Here is a 10,452-nt window from a genome sequence, read left to right on the forward strand (position 1 = left end):
TGTTTGATACAATTGAAATTAAAACACAGTTATGATGTATTCCTTTCATTTATAACAAGTGTTAGTAAATATAAATTATTAGTCTAATATCATAATAGTCATTCTGTCAAAATAATACATGAAAGATTTGTCCTGCCTAATACATTTTTGGTTGATACAGTAGCTACTTCGTTCTGTGCTCCCATTATTAACAGTCCGTTTTAGCGTTTACACCATGCTGGATTGGGCGGACGATTTTGACTCACTTTTTCTTTTTTACTGGCGCACATTATTTCCATTAACGTGTATGCAAAGCGCGCAATCAATTACTGTGCACCCCCAAAAAAGACCTTTTTAATGCTGCTGGCGCAGATTGAGAAATGAGGTTGGTACATAAACGCACACAAGCGCAATTTCAAAGAAGATTTCCCTGCGCCAATGTTTCATCGAGAAATCAATTTGCGATGCTTAGTACTTAGGTGCCAATGAAGCGACTTGTCACTTTATTGCAGCTTAATTGGTTCTTAGCAATAGAAGTATATGGAAACGTCTAAAGTCTGAAGTAATATTGCAGCTCTTGTACACATCCTAGCGGACTCTTGACAAAAGTCCAAGGTGCAGGGGAACTCTCAGCAGAATCAACATGTAAGGAAGCATCAGGAAACACTCTGTTTTATGCAACACACAATTATGTATAAGGTTACATATCCAGTAGCTGGCAGAGTTGGTTCCTTTTGCTCTTTTTCGTCATTTGGTTCTGAATCCTATAGCTCAGATATTGTTAAATGTAGGGGGGTGGGGGGGGGGGGGGATTACGGCTCTTCCACTAATAGACAGACTGACATATATGCACAGAATATGTTTAACCTGTTTGTTGCCAGAGAAGCATCGCTTTTTCAGGTAACCTCTAATAACTCCAGGAGCAATTATTATCGTTTATTTGTAAAGCACCAACATATTCTGCAACGCAGTACAGTGGGGGATATACAGGGACATAAATTATAAACAGAATGACATATAAGTAAGGAGAAACAAGGGCAAACAGATGCAGAAGGTAACGAGGGCGCTGCTCATGAGAGCTTACAATCTAGAGCAGTGGTTTCCAACCTCTTTTTTGGTAAAGGAACAATTTTATTGTGAATTCTGCAGAACCCCAACCCTCTCTAATAGCGCGTCTGAGATCTGATGCATTGTAAGGAACCCCAACCCTCTCTAATAGTGCATCTGATATCAGATGCATTGTAAGGAACCCCAACCCTCTCTAATAGTGCGTCTGATATCAGATGCATTGTAAGGAACCCCAACCCTCTCTAATAGCGCGTCTGAGATCTGATCCATAGTAAGGAACCCCAACCCTCTCTAATAGCGCGTCTGAGATCTGATGCATTGTAAGGAATCCCAACCCTCTCTAATAGCGAGTCTGAGATCTGATGCATTGTAAGGAACCCCAACCCTCTCTAATAGCGTGTCTGAGATCAGATGCATTGTAAGGAACCCCAACCCTCTCTAATAGCGTGTCTGAGATCAGATGCATTGTAAGGAACCCCAACCCTCTCTAATAGCGCGTCTGAGATCAGATGCATTGTAAATTCTTCTGTATTTGATACAATTTTCAAATAACATAGGTGAAGAGAGAGGAAATAGATCCTGTATGCTGCACACTTGTATACCCTCAAGAGAAAGTCAGGTGAAATGACCTTAATAAGAAAAATAATATTTAATAGAATGTATCATCTAAAAAATAATATTGAGTTACACATACTATATAACAGGGGTGGGTATCCTATTTTTCAATATAGCCACAGGTGTGGCGAATTAGAAGTGAAAATAGCCACACCATATAAAAATTGAGGTATTATGTAGCGCATGCGAAAATTTTAAACACACACTGTTTCTCAGGGCCGTTCTATGGTGTGCGCGCCGGAGCTTGTGCGAACGCGCATGCACGTGACGCATGCTTTTTTTGTGTATGCTGTGAGCGAGTGAGGCACAGTGTGTGTGTGACTGTGTGTGTGTGTTATAAATACGTTTGAAATAAATAAAGAAATACTTTAATAAATTATTTCTTAACATTGTACATACACACACATTTCAGCGGCGGTAGCGAAATCTTTCTTTTCCTCATTCTCCCCCTTGTCAGCCGGTCCCACACTCACTGCCGTGCGCGCGCGTCACCATTATAGAAAGGCTCACAAACCTCGGCCAACTATAACTGCCACGCGCGCACACGGTGCAGCAAGCGCACACACTATAGAACGGCCCTCAGACCGCAACCCCCCCTCATCCTCTCATGCCACCACCACTACCCTCCTCATCATCTCCTCACCCCCCCCCCTCATCACATCTCATTTAACCCCCCCTCATCACCATCTCATTTAACCCCCCTCATCATCTCCCCCAGCACCCTTGATCTCCCCCCGGCACCCTTTATTCTCCCCCCCACACCCTCCTCGGCACCCTTGCTCCCCCCAGGACCCTTGATTCTCCCCCCAGGACCCTTGATTCTCTTCCCAGCACCATTTCTGCAGTCCCCCTCATCAAGCACCCGCACCCCCCCACCCCCAATGCCTACCAGATTGCGGCGCGCCGTTGATGGAAGAAGCGGCGGCGGCAGTGGTGGCGGGCTGGCATTTTTGGATGGCGGGTGTCTGGCTGGCAGGAGTGCAGCACATCACGCAGGAGCGAGCTGGGGGGGTGTGCGCATCAGCGCGTCACACTGGAGCGAGCTTTGGAGGGGATGGAGCACACGTTGGAGCAGGTGGGGGTGTGGGAGGGAGGAGAGCGTGTTACACAGCGGGAGCGCACTCCTTCCCTACCAAGGAAGGGGAGAGGGGGGGTTGAGGGGGCCGTCGCGGGCTGCAGAGAGAGTCAAGGCAGCCCTGTTCGCCACAGTTTCCCTGCCAATTCGCCACAAGTGGTGAATGGCGATAGGGTTTCCCACCCTGGCTATATAAGTATCATATATGCAATAAAATCACTTAAAAGTGTGGGGGGGGGGGGGGATATGCTATGATCTTAGGTACAGAATTATGTTGGGTACAGTATTATAAGATCAGTACTCATGTATAGTGTTTTTGTTAGATTGTATATTCAATCTATTACTGGTTTAGGTAAGCCAATGTGTTAGTAAATAATTAGCTTTTAAAGATGTAATTATCCAGATCTAGTTATCAAATAAAGTTATGTGGCAGAGATGATACATTCTCCCCTCAATGAATGGTTGTAAACAATATCTAGTCAGAGAGTCTAGAGACTACAATTTAAGAGAAAAACAACCTTAATTGTATGGTTACAGGGTGTAACCCAGTGGTAGTACAACCTGAAATGGGTCTCTTTAAATAGAGATCCCACATCAATACTTCATGTAGTACTTGTCTAGAGGAATTATATCTGCCTCCAATTAATATTATAAAGCACCTGTGTGTATTGGTAAAGTGATGTTCTTATAAATACTTTTTGGTGATAATAATGGGTTAACAGCTCTAGAGTAATATAATTCAAAGTAAAGACCTTATTGCAAAGAGACCTGACAGTCTATATTGCCTTGCTACCCACAGAGTATATTCTATCGGTAGGGGCATGCTAAGTCTGTAAGTATATCAGTATGGACTACGAGCCCCATAGCTTCTATTTCTATTAATAGAACAATATTGTAGGCATCTCTAGATTCATATATTGAGTTCCCTGCTAATGAATATAATGACTCTCTGTGATGCTGTTATTGCAGCAGGTCTGGCAACATGTGTAAGAAAATGCTCTATCTATTAGGTAGTATTTAATCTTACAGTATAACGGCACATAAGCTCTAGGATATGCAACCCCCTTTCCCTATGCCTATGGGAAACTGCGGGCAAATACGCATGCTGCTGTTACCTATGAGACTCACAGAAGGCCAAAGCCTCCACTTCTGGGGAGCCTGGGGTACTATATCTTGTGGTACAGCACCTCCACCTATGGGGATCCCAGCATAAGTGGGATGACTCTTCATAGGACACAATAATTACTATACAACCTGGTATAATATAACTGCTTTACTGTATTACAGTATAGCAAAGATAACATACATCACATCAAGGTACTACGGGTACTGTGGCACCAATACCCCTGGTGTCCTGTCCCAGCAAGCCCCACCCAAATGTGAGGTAGCACGACCCCCTGTGAATTAAGTGCACATTGGGTACCTGCCTGGGTACTCCAGTACCCAGGTGCTGCTTGTTGCGATGGATAGGAGCGGGTCCCACGTTGCGGGGCCTCAGACACAAATCCCCTCTCTCCTAAAGGGGTCCAGATCCTCCTTGTGGGGTGAGGTCCAGCTGGAGTGTCTCACCCTAGTGTCCCGTAATACTGCGGCTTGGTCCCAGGTCGCAGGGCACCGCGGGGCCGTCCGGTCACCGGTGCAGAACTATCAGTAAGGCGAAGAGTCCCTATCTGTGGCCTTCCCTATGCCACTTATCTGTGGTGGCTCAGGGCCTAGCTGGGGCCTAAGGGGTAGTCTCTAGGCCGCTTGCTCCCTGGGAACTACCTTCTCCCTTGCTGGCTCTCATGCGACTGCCTCATGGGCTCTAGCCCCGTGGAGGTTATACTCCTCTTTTCCGGGTCTGGGCCTTCGCGCATGCACATTCATCTTGTGTCGCCACACACAAGATGGCCACCATATTGGCCAGGTCCTGCGCATGCGCAATGTAGCCTGCGGTGCCACCTCTAAGATCTCGTCCTGCGCATGCGCCGAATCACCGCCTGTTACGGAGCCTTGGAGCAGTTCCCCTACCCAGTGGCATGTTAAGTGGGCCCCGCTACAGATAAAAATCTCTTAGGTAAAGATCGCTGTATAATAACTATATAGCTGCTAGTAACAAGGTTTCCTTAGCACTGGAACGGCATCCCGCCCAGTGCCATAATAGGATCAGAAGCATATCTCTCCCCCTTCCTCCGTGTCTGCGTCACACGTATCATGACATCCCATGCACCCAACGCACGTTTCGCCAATAGGTTTCGTCGGGGGGCAATTTGCAAATAACCGGAACATTGCAGGAAACCCTATAGGGAGACCCGCGGAAACCTAAGCATCCTAGGAGCACTGGTTGAAAAACACTGATCTACTGTACAGGGAATAAGGGGCAATGTTGAAACAAAAGATAAAGTGGCTGATCATTGTGGAATGGAGTATGCCTCAGGATCGAGCATTATCCAGCCGCACAGCTGTATCTATCAAGGTTTAGAGTTGTGGATGTTAGGAGGTATTAGATAGCATGGAGTTTGGTCCAACAATTGTGACATTAGGTGGTTATTTAAAGGCACTGGGAGAGCGTGGGGAGTAAATGTTCTTAGTATAAGCCCCCTGTCATACTGTAATTATACAGTTGTCATTTTCTTTGCACAGCTCAGATGAGTGGTTTGGGCATGTGATACAGCTAACATGAAACTGTTCTTATCAGGTGAGAGGCAAACCTCATAAGTCCAGAGGAAAATATGAATTGTCAGAGGAACCCAGAGATGGATTAGTAAAGAGGGATTACAGGAGTCTGCAGCCACTGTTTTCAAAGGCTTGAAACGTCATTGTACATGCAATCACAAATTGGAAAAGCATGGAATTAAGAAGCCATCTGGCAATCAGGCCTCACAGTGCATTCCCTATGGGACTTGTTGGCTTCTACTGCTATGGTTTTAGAGTTGTGAATGAAATACAATTATGTCTTAAGCAGCACTGGAAGTGAGATGGCACTAAGGCCAGGTCCCTGCTGGCTACTGCAGCACCCGCTGTGGCGGACGCTGCAGGGACAAGAGCCCTCCCCTCAATGGGGCAGGGCCCGCTGCAAGGGGGGGCCGCAGCGCTGCACCGAGAGTTTCTCCTGCTCTCAACAGAATTGAGAGCAGGACTCGCGTCGGAGCGCTAGGCCACGCCCTGGCGGTTCAGCCAATGAGGGTGAACCTGCCGGGTGACATCATGGCCTCGCCCCTGTCACTCCCCCGCCACGCCCCCTCCCCCTGTCTTTCCCCCTGCAGCTCACTGCAGACCGGGGAATCAGCTGCACGCGCTGCCAGCCTCGCGGGCGCGCATGCAGCGGAGGCACTGGGGCCGTACCCTACGCTGTATGAAATACAATCACTTATTTTCTGTTCACACCCACAATGTTACATGCTGCAACATTTCAGTGACATTTCTGCAGACAGACTAATGGCCCATCAGATTAACAGCGGGGGTCCCTGGCAGTCCCATTCAAACTAAATGGGACTGCAAGGGACCCCTGCTGTGTTAATCCGATGGGCCATTAGTCTCTGCAGAAAAGTCACTGAAATGTTGCAGCATGTACCCAGCATGTACCTGGGTCTTGTTGGTGATAGCCCCAGATTTTCCAAGGCAAGTTTAAGGCAAGTTTTAGAATACTCGTCGGCGCACCTGTACATAAAGAAACAATTTTACATACGATGTTACCTCTGATACCTGAAAAGTTGTTCACGAGAAGCCCCAATTTAAAACAAAAATTGGCCCCAAGCTGTATAAGAAGAAAAAACGAGATGAACAAGGATGGTTTTAAGGAAAATGCTAAGGGATACTTTAGATGTTTAAAATGTTGGGCATGTAACCGGCATCTGAATATTAAAACAATTTTAAAGAATTTAAGTCACAGAAAACAAAAGTTTTCAAATAAAAAGCTTTATTGTGTTACTGAGCATGTGATTTATTTGCTACGATGCCCGTGCAATAAACAATATATCGGGAGAACAACAAGAAAATTAAAGGTAAGTATAGCAGAGCAACCCAGCTCTTCTAAGCACTTTAAAGAATAACACGGGCAGGCTCCTAGTGACCTCCAATTTATGGTTATTGAAAAGCGAAATTAAAGCTAGAGGGGAACTAATAAATAACCAATATTTCTAGACAAGAGACTAATTGGTTCTATGCATTAAAACTATTATACCAGATGAATTAAACATAAACATAGATCTGGGGTCATTTCTTAGAGATTAAGGAAGTTCTATGCTTTATTTTACATCTTCCCTACATTTCTGTTATCTTTCTGTGTATTTAATCTTAAACTCGCTTTTTTCCCTTCTGTTTCACATGAATACGTAGTCACATAGTTACATTGTCGCATAGTTACATAGTAGATGACATTGAAAAAAGACATGTCCATCGACTTCAACCTATGCTAAATTTAGACGACAGATACTTAGTGTCAGGGTCTCCTAGACACCCTGCTCCTAGCCATAGTTCCTTTCTCTGTCCACCGGGTGTGCTGCTGGTTTCTGTCTGCTCTGGGTTTCCTCTTTCTGTCTATCTCCTTTGTTGTTCCTGTCCTCTGTCCTTATAGTTTCCTGTTTCCTGTTCCTCCCTTGCCTTTGTTTTGTGTCCAGACTCCCTCTGCCCTGATCTGTTTATGTTCCTGTTTTGAGTCCTGTTCATATTAAAGGCCCTTGCTATTGAACTAGATTGCTCCAGTCTGTTTCCTGCTAGCAAGTTCCAGTCCTGTTCCTGCTCCTTAGTCTCAGTTCCTGCTCCCCTGCCCTGTTCCTGCCTTCCGGTTGCTGACCCTGCCCGTGACCACGAGGATCCTGCTTGCTGCCTGCCACCGAACCCTGCTGGTGACCCCAACAATCCTTGCCTGCTCCCAGCTGTTCCGGCCACTGAGGTCCTACTTGCTCCAGGAGTCTCCCCTTAACACTTAACCTATATTTGTATTTACAGTATATTGATCCAGGTGGAAGGCAAACAAAAAACCCCAGTGAAACAACATTCAATGATAAGGGGAAAATTTTAATTCCTTCTTGGATTCCTAATATTGGCAATCAGATTTCTCCCTGGATCAACATCCTTCCCATGTTTACTTATTTGGTATATCCCTCACTCCTTGGTGAATGTCCCTGTTCTCTCCAACATCCCCACTCCCCACTGCACCATTATTTATGTCCCTGTTCTCCCAACAACCATCAATAAAATTCCCCCCACAAATCCTCTATTCAAACCCTCTATCTACTCCTTCCTGCTGCTGGGGATCTCCCCTAAGCCTGAAGCCAGACATACACACCTGATCTCACCCTCAGATCCCTGCCATCTCTTCCCTTGTAAATGGTGTTAATCTTTTCATTTAACACTGACCAACCTTAAAACTTGCCCCACAAATCAAGCATCCCAATAGCCTGCACTCATGACTATTGTCCCACAGTCACTTAAACCACCCATTGTGGCCAAGCACACCCATCTACAGCACTTATTCCCTCACCTGCTATCTCTGTAAGTTTCCCCTCAAACCTCTTAGATTGTAAGCTCTTCGAGGCAGGGATTTCCTTTCCCATTGCCTGATTTTTGCTGCACTTATTGTATTATTATAATTCCCTGTACTGTATTCTTTGTGAAGCGCTGAGTACACTTTTGGCGCTATATAAATAAAGACATACAATACAATCCCTGTATACCTTTCTTTTATAAAAAGATGGCCAAACTTTTTTTGAACTTATCTATTATATCTGCCATCACAGTCTCCATGGGTAATGAATCCCACATTTTAACTGACCTTACTGTAAATAACCCTTTCCTTTGTTGCTGGTGAAATGTCCTTTCCTCCAACCTTATGGAATGACCCTGTGTCCCTTGTACTGCCCTTGGGATGAATAGTTATTTTAAAAGCTCCTTGTACTGTCCCCGAATATATTTGTATATAGTTATCATATCCCTTCTTAGATGCCTCTTTTCTAATGTAAACAAATCCAATTTAGCTAGCCTCTCCTTATAAACCACTTTATCCATCCCCTTTATTAATTTGATGGCTCTTCTATGTACATTTTCTAGTTCCGTAATGTCTTTACGATATAGTTCTTTATTTTTGTCTTATGATATTGTGTGTTCTATGTGTTTTCCAGGGCTGTAACAGTTGGGAAAGGCCTCCGGAGGTGTTCGGTCCGATGTACTGGAGACAATCCCTACATATGCTGAAGTAGAGGATTTTATTATTAAGAGTATGTACAGCAGAGACTACACCATCTTACCCTTGGGGAAATAATTTTTCTTTATTATAACTTTTTTACACAGGTTTGAAGCACAGGGGACCCCCTACTTCGGGAGATACTTACCTCCGTAAGGGGTGCCGGTAGCCGCTCGACTCGACTAGCTGGGTTCACATAATCTTGACCTCATCCGGTTCAGCTTCCTATTGGCCCGCGTGACACGGGAGCTTTAAACTTTGTTAAAAAAACGGGATCTCCTTACGGAAGTAGCTCGAGAAGCAAGGGTTCCCCGAAGCTGAAATTAATGTGGTTCAGCTCTGGAGACTCCCTGCTGCAATACTGTGTAAAAAACAAACAACAACAAAACTGAATGGATTGCACTTTTAAGATAACAGTACATATATTATATATTTTCCATTTTGCTTTTTACATTTATATATTAGACTTTTTATTATCGTTGTTATTATTGGAGATTTATTACATATATATTAGGAAAGTGATTTCGATTTTTTTAGATTTAAGTAATAGAGTAAGTATCACTGATGATGGTCCCTGAGGTATATCTCAACATATAACCATTTTATTGTTAGTTGTTTTTGTTTTTTTTACTTCAAATATGTATGTTCCAGTTGGGGATTATATGTAATACAGTTACAATAGGAAAATTATATTATTTTCTAAGGGTATGTATGTATATATATATAAAAAGAAAAGAAAAAATCACCCGATCCTAGTGCATTACTGTGCAAAAGTATATTTAATTTTCCAAAAAGCTCATATATCGAACTCACAAACAATGAAGGTAAAAAAGCAGTTTATGAGATGATACTCATGCTCCAAATATTCAGCGAGATACCGCTCCTCTGCTCCACTGCTCTACAGCTCCACCGGGTCCGTGAAATGTGACATCAACAGCGGCAGAGAACGGAGAAACACCAATCCAGGTCTCCAGTGATGTCATCACGAGGGCGGAGTTGGACGCACACGAGTGCATGCGAGTGCATTGCTTGTTAAACTTTTAATATTAAAAAAAGGATATACACTATTTCCACTATTTCTTTCTGTGTGGTGTATCCTTGCGAGGATCAAGGAGAGGATATCCTGGAGTTGATCCTCAGCTAATGTGCCTTAGGCTTGTTATATAGTAGGCGCAGGTGCAGGAATGGGCGTGCGCCCGGTGTTGCAAGTGCACGTGGCTTGCGCATTTAGTTGTTAGGGTTCAAACAGTGACGAGCGCGGTTAGGGGGCGTGACTCTGACATCACAGCGTTAGGCTGCTCTGATTGGTTTGCGGCATGGCAGCAGCACGAAAATACAATTTTATTGTCATTTCCCTGGTCTGCCGCGCCACCGCTCAAGGCAGTGCGCGCGTCCCTAGTATAGAAACGTATGGCTAACACAGCCAATTCTAATTGACGCGCACGGTAGCACACGTGCACGCACTATATTATAGGCCATAGATGCGCTAGATCAAGTTTCCTATATGTGAGTGCATTACCAACGCTGATATTTTTTCTGCTTTTTTACAAAC

The sequence above is a fragment of the Ascaphus truei genome, chromosome 3, assembly GCF_040206685.1.
Source record: "Ascaphus truei isolate aAscTru1 chromosome 3, aAscTru1.hap1, whole genome shotgun sequence".
NCBI classification, from domain to species: Eukaryota; Metazoa; Chordata; class Amphibia; order Anura; family Ascaphidae; genus Ascaphus; species Ascaphus truei.